General features: G+C 40.4%; 1 protein-coding gene and 1 long non-coding RNA gene across 6 annotated transcripts in view; one reads left to right on the top strand and one right to left on the bottom strand.

Annotated features, from left to right (window-relative positions):
• The window catches only part of LOC118766560, a 26,499-nt gene extending 9,725 nt beyond the window's left edge, over positions 1 to 16,774 (bottom strand). Inside the window, exons 1-2 of one of the 2 annotated variants that reach the window (XR_005002496.1) lie at positions 16,761 to 16,774; positions 8,224 to 8,241 (exon numbers count right to left, since the gene is read on the bottom strand). This is a non-coding gene — a long non-coding RNA (uncharacterized LOC118766560). Of the gene's footprint in view, positions 1 to 8,223; positions 8,242 to 9,146; positions 9,164 to 16,760 lie in introns of those variants that run through there. The other variant, XR_005002497.1, reaches the window with a different exon arrangement.
• The window catches only part of LOC115220502 (rho GTPase-activating protein 6-like), a 164,431-nt gene that overhangs the window by 18,331 nt on the left and 128,747 nt on the right, over positions 1 to 17,353 (top strand). For 2 of the 4 annotated variants that reach the window (XM_036509995.1, XM_029790638.2), the window contains exon 1: positions 6,184 to 6,957. The exons of 1 other annotated variant lie outside the window; for it this stretch is intronic. The gene's annotated coding sequence lies outside the window, so the exon portion shown is untranslated. Of the gene's footprint in view, positions 1 to 6,182; positions 6,958 to 17,353 lie in introns of those variants that run through there. One more of the 4 variants, XM_036509997.1, reaches the window with a different exon arrangement.

Below are 17,353 nucleotides of genomic sequence, written 5' to 3'. Positions count from 1 at the left end.
GTGAAGCCAGAAGGCTGCATCAGGCCCAGTCTGATCTGGCAGTGTTTCTACAGCTGGATGCCCTTCCTAATGCCAACCACTCCGTGAGTGTAGTGGGTGCTTTTTACGTGCCACCCGCACAGGTGCCAGATGGAGCTGGCAAACAGCCACGGATGGATGGTGCTTTTTACGTGCCACCAGCACGGGGGCCAAGTGAGGCTGGCAATGGCCACGATTGGATGGTGTTTTTTACGTGCCATCGGCACAGGGACCAGACAAGGCTGGCAACGGCCAAATATATATATATATATAATATATATATATATATTCATTCATGTGTGAACAAACAGATCATAGAGTGGTGAAGACTCCCCCAGTTCTCCCCCAGTCTCACGAGAATTGATACTGCTATAAAATCTATCCAGGCCATTCTATTAAGTAGTTGGGGAATGAGCAAAGCTTTCACGGGAGTCTCAAAGGGACACTTCATTCTTGTTGGGGACATAACAACTTCTCTGGAACTGGTGCCACAGTAGAATCCACTGAGTAAAGTGGTTGGTGTTAGGGAAAGGGCATCCAACTGAAGAAACCAAACTAGAAATGAAATACATCAGCAAGACGCAGTCCTCAGACATGTCTAGGAGAGTATTACCTCCATGTCTCATCTACATCATGATAACCCATCTTTTACTCACCATGTAACACATATATTATTTATATTATCTAATACCTGTTGAGGCAAGCAAAGTCAAAATCGAACCTCATCCGACGACAGGCACCCATGCCAACCCCACATCTCTGCTTGTGAAGACCTGTTGGGGCAAGTGAAATCGAAATCGGAATCGAAATTGAACCAATCCTATGACTGGCACCCGGCAGTTGCCAGGACCCCTGGACTGGTGGTACGTAAAAAGCGCTATCCGAATCGTGGCCGATACCAGTGTCGCCTCGACTGGCTTCCGTGCCGGTGGCACATAAAATGCACCAATCTGTCCATGGCTGTTGCCAGCCTCGCCTGGCACCTGTACAGGTGGCACGTAAAAAGCACCCACTACACTCATGGAGTGGTTGGCGTTAGGAAGGGCATCCAGCTGTAGAAACACTGCCAGATCAGACTGGAGCCTGGTGCAGCCTCCTGATTTCCCAGATCCCCGGTCGAACCGTCCAACCCATGCTAGCATGGAAAACGATGATGATGATGATGATTAAACGATGATGTAGCACATATACATATATCTAAAGTAGGTAAATATGCAGAAAAATATGTATCTTTCACGTAATACTTGATAGGTATGTGGGATTCATTACAAATATACCGTAAACCCACATTCTCCCTTTTTTTTCTTTTTTTACCATATATCTGTTGCATCAGTTTCAATTGATTTTGGCAAAAAAGATGTCAGAATTTTGTAAAGTATAAAACTGGTGTTTTCAATCAAAAATAAACACGAACTCTTCATGGGTGGTTTTAATGTAGATTGCTTTATAAAGGGAAGTTTGTATCATGAAACCAGGGGGAGGGCAGTTGGGGGTGAATTGGGATGAAAAGGAGTTAACATATACAAGCATATTGATATGTAGGCACACAACTTAATAGCAATGCTATTTGAGGGACATCGTCATCATCGTCACCATCGCCTTCATCATCATCATCATCATCATCATCATCACCATCATCATCATGGGGTTGAGTGCTTCTCTGGGAATACCCTATCTTTTTACCCGACCAGGACCCCTTAGATTAAAAATATATATACTTTTATTCTTTTACTTGTTTCAGTCATTTGACCGTGGCAATGCTGGAGCACTGCCTTTAGTCGAACAAATCAACCCCAGGACTTATTCTTTGATAGCCTAGTACTTATTCTATTGGTCTATTTTGTCAAACTGCTAAGTTACAAGTACATAAACACACTAACATCAGTTGTCAAGCGATGGTGGGGGAACAAACATACCCACTAATACATACATACATACATATGCACACACACACATGCACACACACATATACATACATACACACATACACACATACAGACATACATACATACATACATATAAATATATATATGATGGGCTTCTTTCAGTTTCCGTTTACCAAATCCACTTACAAGTCTTTAGTCAGTCTGAGGCTATAGTAGAAAATCTTTGCGCAAGGTGCCACACATTGGGACTGAACCGACAACCATGTGGTTGGGAAGCAAGCTTCTTATCACGCAGCCACTCCTGCACCTATATATATATATATATATATACATTAATCAAAGTGTACAAAATGTACAGTATCATAGATCCACTACAGGTGGTCTTAGCAATCAGTTTGGCACTGAGTATTAAAGTGGATGTGAGATAACAACCTGGTTACCTAACAGCATGAGCTCATCAGAGCTGGCAGATATGGAGAAAAAAAAATATGGCAATTAGTCTTTCTTGTCTTTTTTCCATACCTGCTTGCTCTGATGAGCACATGGTATTACGTAACTGGGCTATTATCTTACATCTGGCTTAATATCCAGTATGAAACCAGTTGGTCAGATCAGCTGCCATGGCTCTATACTTCTGTACACCTTGATTAATATAGCCACCCCATCAACAAATATGCAAGTGCATATTTTTCTAACATACGGATTTTTAGAAGACTATATATATGCATATGTATATATATATATGTCATCATCATTATCATTGTCGTCATCATCATCGTCGTTATCATCATCATCATCATCATCATTTAGCATCTGCTTTCCTTGCTGGCATGAGTTGAATGGTTAGAATGGAACCGGTAAGCTGGAGAGCTGCACCAAGTTCCAGTCTGATTTGGCATAGTAGCTACGGCTGGATGCCCTTCTTAACACTAACCACTCCAAGAGTGTAATGCCTTTTATGTGACACTGGCACAGGTGCCACTTACATGACACCAGCATCAACCACAACCATGATGAGTCTTTTCAAGCATGGCATATTGCCTAAGGTCTCGGTCACTCGTCATTTCCTCCATGAGGCCTAACGTTTCAAGATCATGCTTCATCACTTTGTCCCATGTCTTCCAGAGTCTGCCCCTTCTACAGGTTCCCTCAACTGTTAGAGGTTGGCACTTCTTTACCCAACTGTTCTCATTCATATGCATCACATGACCATAGCAGAGAAGTCATCTCTCTTGCACACCACATCTGATGCTTCTTATGCCCAACTTTTCTCTCAAGATGCTTACACACTGTCATACATGCACACTGACATTGCACATCCAGCAAAGCATACTGGCTTCATTTCTTCCAAGCCTGCACATGTCCTCAGCAGTCGCAGCCCATGTTTCACTGCCATGTAGCATGGCTGTTCGCACACAGACATCATACAATCTGCCTTTCACTCTGAATAAGAGGCCCTTAGTTACCAACAGAGGTAGGAGCTCTCTCAACTTTGCTCAGCCTATTTTTATTGTAGTAACTATGATCTTGGAGCTACCACCTCTATTGCTGACTTGGTCACCAAGGTAACAGAAGCTATCAGCTACTTCTAGGTATCACCACCACCACCACCACCACCACCACTAACAATTTATGGAGTTAATTTTCTGTACATTTCTAGTGTTTATTGTACCTGTACACCTGCCACACAAAGACTATACATACATACATACATACACATATATATATATATATTGACACACACACACATACACACAAATATAATGCATATATACATGTGTGTGTGTGTGTAAGTGTGTATGTATTAGTTAAATGTTTTTGGAACATTATGCATTAGTAAGTGCACCAGTTTTTAGGGTTGTGCACTCAATGCATTATGTAAACTGATAAGTGCATCACAATCTATTCAGATTTGCATCTTGGCAATATATTCTACCCGAACATGCATTTATATATATATATATATATATATATATATATATATATATGTATGTATACATGCATATATGTATACACACATACATATACATATAATCATATGTATATATATGAATATATATGTATGTATATAAAATATAGATGTTCTCATATATACACACATACATTACATATATATATATATATATATATTTATATATACATATATGCATCACACACACACACGCATACATATGTAAACACATGCATCTATGTATTTGTTAAATAATAGTAGTTGCATGTCGACATGTTCGTGTGTGTGTGTGTGTGTGTGTGTGTGTGTGTATGTGTGTGTGTGTGTGTGTATGTGTGTGTGTGTTGGCATGTAAGTATTACTACAATACTGCTGTAGTAGTAGTAGTAGTAGTAGTAGTAGCAGTAGTGTAGTTGTTGTTGTTGTGTGGTTGGTATATAGTGTGTCGGTGATAACAACGACGGCGGCTTCAGTAACAACAACAACCACAGCAAAATTGATAACAATGCTAACAATATTAACAGCAACAACAACAACAACAACAACAACCTTGAGCAAGATTAACGAACACCACAAGAAGAAGAACACCGTCACCGATATTAACAACGAAAGCCGTAATGACAACAACGCATACAACAATAAACAATAACAACGATATTGTAGACAAGCAGAAATCTTGCGAACCATGCGCCAAAACGCGCGCGCTCTTACGCGCAAACACACGGATAGGAGAGTACGTGTATACACACACACAAACACACAAGCACATACGCACAATCATGTGTGTGTAGTCAGATGCAGACACATTAATATACACCCACACGAAGTTAAACACGGAAAATTTCTCACACACGCACACACAAACGTGTGCGTGTGTGTATACAGTGAGAGAGAGAGAGAGAGACGGGGAGGAAGTGACAGATAGAGAGAAACACTGTTTCTTTTTATCTCTCTCTCTCGCTCTCTCTCAAACCTCTAGCTTCTCTTTATCATCTCTCTCTCTCTCTCTTGCCTTCTGACTCTCTCCCTCACTACCAAACATACCTCTCTCTCTCCATCTCCACGAAACGTTATCTCCCCCTCCTCTCTTTCTCTTGTCTCTCTCTCTAACATTCCCGCCCTTTTTTCGCCGACGGTTCTCCCCCTCCCTCCTTCTTATTATCCTCTTTATTTGAAACTCTTTCCTTCTCTCTCTCTCTTTCCATCTTTTTCTTCCTCTCTCACGTATCTCCAACTCTCCTTTTCATTCACACATTTTCTCTTTCTCTTTTTTCCTCCTCTTTTCTCTCTCTCTCTCTCACTCTCACTTTGGTTCATCACTCTTTCACCGCGAAATTTCTTAACACACACACACACACACACAATCTTCTGCTTTCCCTTTCTCTCTCTCTCTACGCAATATTATTTTCATTGACGTTCTCTCATATACACTCACCACAATCTCTTCTATACATTCGTCTCTCACAAACAAACATTGACTCTTCTCTTTCTCTCTCAGTAGCTTCTTCATATTTTCTTTCTCACAACACATGTTCGCTTCCTCTCTCTCTCTCTCTCTCTCTCTCTCTCTCTTTCACCTGTCTTACCCACTTGCAGGCTCTTCCACTTCTCTCTCTCTCTCTCTCTCTCTCTCTCTCTCAATATATATATCTATATATACATATATATAAATATATCTGCTCTTCATTCTCTCTTTATATTTTATCCATTTCATACATACATAAACACGAGCCAACGTGGTTGTCGTACCTGCACGAAATAGCAGCCAAAACCACCCTACAGTATTTTTAAAAGGGATATATTGGATAATGTAGCCTTAGGTAACACTGTTTGAATAAAAGTCGGCATGGTCAAGGCTGGAATACCTCTGGCTATAGATCTGCACAGTCAGGGTTGACCTGGGGCTGAGTAACAACACACGATCAACTCTCCTCTCTTTCTTTATCATTCACGCACGCACACGCCGATTCCTTCTCTCTTTCTCAACCTCTCCATCATACACACACATTTTCCTTTTTCCTTTTTCTTCTTTCTCTCTCTCTTTAAATCTTTTATACACATTCACGTAGCCTTCTTCTCCCTTTCTCTCCTTATCTATATATCATTCATACACACGCACACACGCGCGCGCGGGCAGACTCCCCCTCTCTCATTGACTCTGTCATACACGCACAACCTCTCTCTCTCTCTTTATCATTCACACAGATTCCCCCCTCTCTTTATATCTTTCATCATACACGTTCAGTCTCCTCTCACTCTCTCTTTCTTTCTCTCTCTTTATTCATATCTATCACACACACACACACATACACACACATATCTTCTTTTTCTTTCTCCCGCTCTTTCTTTACCCACCATTCACGCACATACGGACTCTTCCTCTCCGTCTTTATATCTTTCATACGCAGACGTTTAGACTCTCTCTCACTCTCTACTTGTATCTAACACACACACACACACGGCTTCTCCTTCTCTGTCTGTCTCTCTCTCTCTATCTCTCTCTATCTCTGTCTCTCCTTCACCCTCAAGCCAGTCGTTCCCTCAGCACCACCCGTCTCACCATCTTTGTACATCTCTGCCAGTCACCGAAGCCAGAGATCTTAGCACTGGATGCTGCTGATGTTCTTAATTCTCCCTTGCGATGCTTCAGCTTCAGACTGGCACAAGAAGAAGAACGGAATCTGGTCGCCGCTGGTTGGGTCCTTTACGAAAACAGTCCCCAATTCTCGATTCCTTTCACCAGTCTAAGGACAATCAGATGGAAGGGTGTGACTCTGTAGACCAGTTCTCACTATGATGAAACAGAAAGTCTGCAATCGGCCTTTCCAGTGCTTTCTACAGAATTTCCATTACAACCGCGACAGCAACACAACCACCACCACCAACAACAACAACAACACATCCTCCACTACTACTACTACTGCTATTACTACGACTATTAACACCACTGCTGATATCACAACAACTAGCACTTCACTTAACGTTTCTCATACTATAACACCTCCAAGACTGTTGTTCTTTTGGGATGAATTTTACCATTTCGTGTGTGATGCTCTTAAGCCAACATTTGCCAAACAAACAAGGAACTTGCCTCGAAGAAAAGTAAGTTAGCATCATTCCTTCATTACTTCACCGTATTCTTCAAATTTTTCTTGAGGTTTTTTTTTTTCTTTTTCCGTCTTCTATTATTTTCTTATATTTCTCTCTTTTTCTTCCTCTCTCTTCTCTCTTCCGTCTTCTTTTATTTTCTTCTTCAGTCAACTCATTCCAATTCCTTCATCTTTTCTTCTTTCTTATTTTTCTTTTCTCCTTCCTCCATACCTTCCCTCATCACATTTCCCCTTTTTTTCCTACTTCTTCCTCTTCCATTTTCTCCGATCTAGTTTTTTTTGTATCTTTCTTTCATTACCACCATCAGCTTCATCCTCGTCATCACCATCATCACCACCATCCCCATCATCCCCATCATCATCATCAACGTCATCAAAATCATCGTCACTGTCTTCATTATCTTCTCTTTCCACTCGTTCGTTCTCTCCTCATTCCGTCATCTCTGAATGTGAAGCAGATATATATTCAGAACTATTCCAAGACATTGCTTCCTACTCTTCCACACGACCATCTTGCTAGTCAGACAGTTCGTTGCTCTCCTAACACTAACCCCACCCCTCTCTCTCTCTCTCTCTCTCTCTCTCATACTTCACACACCTACCAATTCCCCGTGTTTATATATATATATATATATATATATATGTGTGTGTGTGTGTGTGTATGTGTGTATATATGTATGTACATATATGCGTGTATGTGTATGTAGGAAAGAAAAAAATTAACACCAAAACAAAGTCTCAGCTGCATTCCTGTAATGTATGTACATACACACACACATACACACACACACCACACACACACACACATACACACACACACATTGATAGACGTGTGCGTGCGTGCATGTGTGTGTGTGTCAGTATATTGATCTGTCACTATCAACTACTTACCAACCTTTCTAGACATACATATGTGTGTGTGTATACGTGTGTATGTATGTATGTATGTATATATGTCAGTCTGCATATCTATCAATCTACCTTTACATATATATAAATATGTGTGTGTGTGTGGTGAGTGAGAAGAGGGAGAGAGAGAATTATATATGCTTTTAATATATACACACGTTTATTCAGCATATACCATTTAATACAGTCAAAGCATACATACACCTCATAGCACACACACACACACTCAGTACATTATTAACTTCACCACACAGATTGTATTCACCATTTTCTGCAATATACACATGCATTTACAACATACATTCTGTAATACTACCACATACACATACACAACACTCTATAACCATACCACACACACACACACATGCTGTTTAAGCAGGGAACCACAATCCAACAAGGAAATCCTTCTCGTGGTCACTCAAATTGTTTGAAATAGCAGTAGAATCACTTTCCAATCACAATTTAAAAAGAAGGACACGTTTGATAACTGTGCCTACTCTGCTCTAGGGTCTCTACACATAGGAAAAGGACAGGATGGCCACAGCTGGAAGGCTTTTGATCTCTAGGTCTGTTCAATCAGAAAGCTGTTCCAGAGATAAACAACGAGAATAAACCGTAACCAAGGATCTTCTGTGTGGTTTTGTATTAGAAATAGCAGCCAGATCACCCTTCTTTCATACTCTGTCATTGTAAAGAAGGAAGGACATTGTTTGAAAAGGCAGTTCTACACTGTTACTTGTTTTGATACATTTTCCCTTTGATATTGTAGTGTGTGTGTGTGTATCTGTGTGTGTGTGTACATACCTCTCTGTGACTCTCTCTTTCAAACACACCCACATGTAATAAATAACTCTACAAGAGAGAGCCTTCAACCGCTAGAGATCACAACCAAATCTTTGAATTACAGCCTGCCTATCTTTAAGAGGAAGGACACAACACATTAGATATTGTAGTTGCTTTTACATAATCAGTGTCTAGAGCAAAAAAAAAAGAAAATTATTAACATAAACGAAATGGTCATGCCTGGATTGTTTTTCAGTAGAGTTTACCTGGGGCTAAACAACAGCAGTAGCTGTAATATACACATACATACATCCACTATACATAAACATATATATATATATCTGTGTGTGTGTCTTTTGCACACACACACGGATGTAATTGCTTAACACACTATCTATATAACACACCCTCTACATACAGACATTTTTCTCTGTCACTCTATCTTACTCTTTCTTCCTCAGACACAAACACACACACACACACACACACCACACACACACACACACACACAGAGTATATTCTGCTGCTGTATAAACCAATGTTTAACTAACCCATAACCCAGTAACTGTAATATCACAAATGATTAAACCATGTCATTTACATAATTTCGTCACTGCTTCCATTATGATGTAACAAACATTTATGTAAACCATAAATCTCAAACTGAAACCAAACCTTCAACAAACCATAATTTGAAACTGTAACTAACCTCCAACCAAAACTAATGAAACCATATTCTTAGACTGAAGCCAAACCTTCACCAAACTGGAATTTCAGACTGAAACCTTATCATCATCAAACCTTCACCAAACTATAAGCTCAGGCTGTAATCAAACCTTAGTCAAACCTAGTTAAACCTTATTCTCAAACTGAACCAAACTTAATCAAACCAGAATTTCCAACTAAAGGTATACCTTAACCAAACCTAATCGAATCACAACTTCAAACTGTTGTCAAACTTTAACCAAACCTTTTCTAAACCTTATCAAGTCACAATCTCAAACTGTCACCAAACCTTAACCAAACTAATTGTCATTCTATAATTATTCACTAACCAATTAGTAACAACGATTCTTAACAAAATTTCAATCAAATTTAAATGAAACCTTGACCAGGTTGTGGCCAAATTATCACAAGGCCTTAACTAAAACAATACCATTTTTGCTAAACCAAGAATTCAATTAAATCTCAACAAAAATCTCAACAAACCTTAATTTATAACCCAACTTTTGACAAAACTTAACAATTCTCAAGATTTACTCCACTTTAATACAGTTAGAAAATAAATAAGATATTGTCATTGTTATCATCAGCATCATCATAATCATCACTATAACTGTCATAATTATTGTTGTTGCCATCCTCCCCCTCCTCGTCATCCTTTTAAGTTGGGTGGATGGTCAGTGGCATTGGTTCGTGACCGGATGCTCTTCCCGTCACCAACCTTTCCAGTCAGCATTTACAACAACAGATCGGCTCACAATATATTTGTTAATAACTAAGTGGACTGAAAGAACATGAAATGAAGTGCCTTGCTCAAGGACACAATACGCTGCCTGATCCTAGATTTGAACCCATGACTTTATGACCATGAGGCCAACACCAAGTTATAATTAAAATATTTAAACCAAATTGAACAGAAAGTATTCAATTAGTCAAGCAGATAATTAATCAAACATAGATGTGAGTGTGACTGTAGGGGGTGAAGGTGTTTGCTTCACAACCACGTGATTCCGGGTTCAGTCCCAGCTGTTTTCTGCCATGACCTCAAGGTGACAAATGCCTGATGAGTGAGTTTAGGGGAAATGAAAACCAAGCAGGAACCCCTGCTACATCTCTCACCCTCTTTCTCGCTTTTCATTGATCTATTAACCTTTCTCTGTCTTGTCTTCCTTTCCGTCTGTCTCTCTTTCTCTCTCTCTCTCTCTCCCTCTGTCTCTCTCTTTCTCTCTTCGTAGGCCCTCACTGTATTAGACCAAAATAAATGACCAGTGCCAATGGGCACCTTCTGCTCTATGGCACTCACCATTGTATCAAGAGAATACACATAAACTGTTCCACAGAGTATACAGACTCAACCAAAACTCTTGAAGACACTGCCCCAGCATGGCCGCAACCCAAGGACTGGATTCAATAAAAGAATATAAAAGTATAAAAGAACCACTCTCTGGTTCTGAAAGTTAAGTCAAGACAGGAGAATCATAGCCATCATTTGCATGTGAGTGTGGTTTGGTGACATGTACACTGCTTTTTTTAGTTGTTTAAGGTGCCTGTATAGTCCGAGGTAGACATAGGCACCCTCTTGGCCCTCCCACTCTGTATCCAGTGGATTTTCAAGTATGTGACATTGAAGAGAGAGAGAGAGAGAGAGAGATGTACGTCAACTGACAGCTAGCATTTGTTAATAGCCAAGTGGACTGAAAGAATATGAAATGAAGTGCCTTGCTCAAGAACACAATACGCTGCCTGATCCTAGATTTGAACCCATGACTTTATGACCATGAGGCCAACACCCTAACTTCTAGGTCACACACCTCCAAGATGTCACTAAGTCTTTTATAAAATAACCATGTGTTAGGTAAAAGTGTATGCAATGTTTTACCAAATGCCTGCCAGGCATTAACCAAAATGGAACCAAACCATAAGCAGAACTGGAACCAAACTGAAACCAAATGCTATCCAAGCCATAACCAGAATTGACCCAACTGCAACGACCAAACCTTAATGAAATGATAACCTGTTGGTAACCAAACTGTAACCAATCCAAAGGTTAAAACAGAACAACATGTTAATCTAACAAACGAAAAAAAAAAAGAAAAAAGAAAATGGTAAAGTTATCTTCTCAAGTCATGTAGACTTGTAAGGGTCAGTTTCCTGGTTTGCGTGGCATATAAATTCTCCAACTGAATGGGACGCCAGCCCTTTTCAGGGTTGCTCCTTTTTGCCAACTGAGTGGACTGGAGCAACACGAAATGAAGTGTTTTGCTCAAGAACACAATGTGTCACCCGGTCCAGGAATTGAAACCATAATCTTACGATCATGAGTCCAACACCCTCACCACTAAGACATGTGGCTCCACAAGATGTTGACCAGACTGCAATCACAAAGTTAAACAATCATTAACCAGGCAGTAACCTAACAATAACTAAGCCTCATCATCATCATCATCATCATCGCTTAACGTCTGCTTTCCAATGCTAGCATGAGTTGGACGGTTTGACTGAGGGCTGGTGAACCAGATGGCTGCACCAGGCTCCAATCTTGATCTGGCAGAGTTTCTACAGCTGGATGCCCTTCCTAACGCCAACCACTCCGAGAGTGTAGTGGGTGCTTTTACGTGCCACCGGCACGGGGGCCAGTCAGTCAGGTGGTACTGGCAACGACCTCGCTCGAATCTTTTTACACATACCAAAGGCACAGGTGCCAGTAAGGCAATGTTGGTAACGAGCATGCTCGAATGATGCCCTTTTATGTGCCACCGGTACGGAAGCCAGTTAGCCGCTCTGGCAACGATCACACTTGGATGGTGCTCTTAGCAACCTACTAGCTCGGGGTACAAGTGCCAGTAAGGCAATTAAACAACGCTTCGTTTATGTCATAATGTACTTTACAAATCTTTGTAATGGTGGTGTCACAGCATGGCCACTGCCCTTGGCTGAAAGAAATATAAGTAACAGTTATGACTCAAACAGTAATGAAAGGAATAAACATATGTTAACTGGACTGTGACCAAACCTCACAGGTCGTTGATCAGACTGTAAGGAAAGAAAATGACAATGTTAGGCAGTCGTTATGCAAAGAATACCCAAACTATAATGAAGAGAATAAGCATATGTTAATGAAGAAGTGTTTATGAAGCTGTAATTAAGCCATAATGAAATGATAATGATAATTAATCAAGATGTGATGAAGCTGAAGTGAAACAAGGGCCAGAGTTAACGAGGCGTTAAACAAAATGACTAACATGACTTGGTTTCAGTGATGGAAAGTGATGAGGAGGCTTGACCATGTTGATTACAGATCTGCTGATGGATGAAGAGGTCAGATCAGGAATGGCACAGTTGGTTACGGCAGTTGCAATGGAAATTCTGGTTTGGATTTGGTGCTGCTATGTCATGCTTCTTCCCGTTTTAGTTTCAAGGATAGCGCTGTGTGTGTTCTCAAAGAAGGAGACAGACTAGGGAATAGTGTGGTGGCTGTCGTAGACCAGTGGTGATGGTCAGTATGACAGGCATCAAAGGATTTCTTCAGAGAATCAGAGAAGCCCTCGCCTTTCTGCAGATGCCTTCTAGCAGATCAAATGACTTTGTACAGGCCACCCTCATGGATACCCTGTGTAGACTAGGTGAGTCTTCCATGTACAAGTACTCTCTAAGTATAAAATACTCTGACTGACTCTCGTCTCACACAATATGTTGACTCCTACTTTTAAGTGAGTCACTATATATTATGCATCAGTGTGTGTGCTATGTGTATAATCTGGGAATACTCAACATATACTCTCAGCCAGTTCTGTGTGCATCGTGTATATACTCCAAGTGTTTCTTATCCATTGTCCATGTAGTATGTGTGTATTCAATATTCTTTGTATGCGTACTCTGTGAGGAGTGAACCCTTCTGTTATGGTGATGAGTAGAAGGTTCTTCTCTGTAGAGCACAGTCTTGGGCCAGAGATGACCCCCTAATCTTTAAAATGTGCCCTGCCCATGTTTTCATTCTGGTCACTTCTGCATGGTTGGAGACTACAGATATGAACCCCAGTGGAAAATACACACAAAATATACGCAGTGCAACCATGAAGTAAATATATATGACATCGAATATATTCAGAGTACATATTGGGTACTCACTGGAGTACATGTGGAGAGTATACTCAGGGTATTCTTTGCATATACATAGAGTATTAACACATTGTGTACATACACAATGCACATAATGTATGTGTGTGTGTATGTATGTATGTGTATATATATATATATATATATATATAATATATATATATATATATATATATATATATATGGGTACAGGACATCACCAACAGTGCAAATAACATGAAATATGTAAACAAACAAGTTAAATACGTAAACGAGAAAAAAATAGGAAACAGGACAAGTAAACAGAGAGAAAGGACCCTTCATCAGGTGTTGGCTATCTGTTCCTCATTTCAAGCATTTAACAACAATATAAGTCTTTAAAGACAGCTGCTCCCATCAATTCTAAAATAAAATTTAGGATTTATGCAGGGTCAAAGTTGGGAACAAAAAAATAAGAGTGGAGACGTACAAAGAAACCAAACGAAAACAAACATGGAATATATATTTATGCATGTATGTATATGTATATATATATATATATATTATCCAACCCATGGGCAGGTAGTATAGTAGTTAAGAGCGTGGGCTACTAACCCCAAGATTCCAAGTTCAGTTTCAGGCAGTGATCTGAATAATAATGATAATAATAATAATAATAATAATAAACAACAACAACAACATTGAAAAGTTCCTTAGCAATGAGAACCCAGGTTTGAAATTTCCAAGACACCTGATGAAGGCTGGAGGGTATATCAGCCGAAATGTTGTTAACAACAAACAAGATGAGCACAAATATCCGTCAAATGTAAATAATGTGTATATATATATATATATAATATATATATTGTGTACTGGTACCCAGTGTACTCACAGAATACACACACAATACTCCTCATAGAATACACACACATTAAACCTTGAGTACTCACATAATACATGACTAAGGTAAAAGAAGCACATGGAGGTAGTAAAAGTAGCAGGAGGGGTGCACTGTAACAGTGCACTGCTGCATCACAAGTGCAACATCTCTCCGACCCATCGGTTTGTGTGGGTAGCCATCGCTGGTGAGCGTTTGACGAGCTTGGCATGCAGATCCTACCTCCATCTCTTTTAGTCGCTTTTTATGGTACACAGCAGAAGTGTTGGGTTTGTTCCTTGACATGCCAGTCTCCACACAGAAAACTCAGAGTATATGCACAGCACACACCAAGCTGTCAGAGAGTATCAAGTATTACCAGAGTACACATACACACACCGTACATACAGAGTACCGATACATAATGTATAATCGCATACATAGATGTAGGAGTTAGCATATTGGGAGTAAAGAGCCAGTTAGATTTCTTTACACCTAACGAGTACATACGCATAGAGTACTCTTCTAATACATATCCAAGACATATATAAAGGTGGCCTATATGTGGTCATTTTAATCTGGTAGAAACAACAACCAAATCTCTCTCAAATAACACACTACCATATTACACAGGAAGATCGTATCACATACTCTTTTACTTGTCTCAGTCATTTCGCTGTGGCCATGCTGGAGCATCACCGTTAGTCGAGCAAATCGACCCTGGGACTTATTCTTTGTAAGCCTAGTACTTATTCTATCGGGGTCTTTTGCCGAACCGCTAAGTTATGGGAGCATAAACACACCAGCATCAGTTGTCAAGCAGTTTTGCGGGGGACAAAGACAGACACACAAACATATACACACACATATATACATACACACACACACACACACACACACACACACACACAACACACATATTATACATATACACGATGGGCTTCTTCCAGTTTCCATCTACCAAATCCACTCACAAGGCTTTGGTCAGCTCAAGGTTACAGAAGAAGACACTTGCCCAAGGTGCCACGCAGTGGGACTGAACCCGGAACCATGTGGTTTGTATGCAAGCTACTTACCACACAGCCACTCCTGCACCTATGATGGGGGTTCCAAATATACTGTTTGGTGCTAAGACGAGATGGTCATAGCTGGAGTACCTTTGATCACAAGTCAGTTTGATCAGGACACACCTGGGGCTAAATAACAATAGTGTTTACAAAAAATACTTAATGTGCTTAGTCAGTGGAGGAGGGACAGAGCCCACAGAGTTAGTAATTTGGACCTCCCCTCTAATGTTCCCTTTGAATGACCCCCTGTTTCTCCCTATATGTTTGTGACTTTACATTGATTGACATACTAAAAATAGCAGTTAAATTCCCATAGGCGCAGGAGTGGCTGTGTGGTAAGTAGCTTGTTTACCAACCACACGGTTCCGGGTTCAGTCCCACTGCGTGGCACCTTGGGCAAGTGTCTTCTACTATAGCCTCGGGCCGACCAAAGCCTTGAGTGGATTTGGTAGACGGAAACTGAAAGAAGCCCGTCGTATATATGTATAAATATATATGCATGTGTGTGTTTGTGTGTCTGTGTTTGTCCCCCTAGCATTGCTTGACAACCGATGCTGGTGTGTTTATGTCCCCGTTACTTAGCGGTTTGGCAAAAGAGACCGATAGAATAAGTACTGGGCTTACAAAAGAATAAGTTCCGGGGTCGAGTTGCTCGATTAAAGGCGGTGCTCCAGCATGGCCGCAGTCATATGACTGAAACAAGTAAAAGAATAAAGAAAAAGAAAAGAAAATCAAATCACATGGTTATTTTATACAAAAGGAAGGATGTATTGACTGAGGTGATCATACATATTCTGTGTCTGACCAAAATCTTAGAATTGCTGGATCAGTACTGACCCAGGGTTATACAATAACAACGGCGTGTAGGAACACGGATAGTGTAGTCCTAGATACACTGTGTCGTAATAAAAGATTGGATGATTGAGCTTGGAATGCCTTTGATCATAGGTTTCTGAATAGTGTCTCACCTAGGGTTGAATAACAATAAGATGGTGAGAAAGAGAGAGAAAAAGGAAGAGGTGAGAGAGAGAGAGAGATGTGAATGAAGGGGGGGGTAATTGTGTATTTGAGGTGTGTGTGTGGGCGGCGGTGGTATGTAGGTAATTAGTTGAGAGGAGAAGAGGCTGTGGTAGTAGTGGTAGAAGAGACAGGGAGAGGAGACGGTACATTTATTGAGCCTCTGCGGTTGCTGTGTATGAATATGCAATCAGTGAGCCAGTCATTGGTGCTGCGTGCATTGAAGCATGAATCTTTGTCAATCAGCTGAATGGGCTTCTTTTGGGATATGGGTGGGTGGCTGTGTGTGTGTGTGTGTGGAACAAGAACAATATCCTACATTAGCTATGTGAACTGTCATATCACGTGTGTGTGTGTGTGTGTGTGTGTGTGTGTGTGTAGGTACACCAGCACTGTCCTAGATATGTAAGGAGTAGTTCATTGTGGGATTAGGATGCTTGTGTGTGGTGTGTGTGTATGTGTGTGTGTGTGTAACACAAAGCCAGTCTTGTATATATAAACTGTTCTGTTTAATGAGTCTAGGATATCTGTGGGTATAGTAATAGTAATACTGTCTGGTACGTTAGCAGTACGGCTGTGTATATATATCTATATACACATATATAGATATATATATATATATATATATATATATATATATATATATATATACATACATATACATATATACACATACATACATTATATATGTATATATATATATCGCCTGGCCCTTGTGCCGATGGCACGTAAAAAGCACCAATCCGACCGTGGCTGTTTGCCAGCCCCATCTGGCACCTGTGCCGGTGGCACATAAAAAGCATCCACTACACTCACAGAGTGGTTGGCATTAGGAAGGGCATCCAGCCGTAGAAACTCTGCCAGATCAGACTGGGCCTGAAGCAGCCTTCTGGCTTCCCAGACCCCAGTTGAACCGTCCAACCTATGCTAGCATGGAA

Source organism: Octopus sinensis, linkage group LG16 (assembly GCF_006345805.1).
Source record: "Octopus sinensis linkage group LG16, ASM634580v1, whole genome shotgun sequence".
NCBI lineage: Eukaryota > Metazoa > Mollusca > Cephalopoda > Octopoda > Octopodidae > Octopus > Octopus sinensis.
This window is presented reverse-complemented; position numbering and strand designations above follow the sequence as displayed.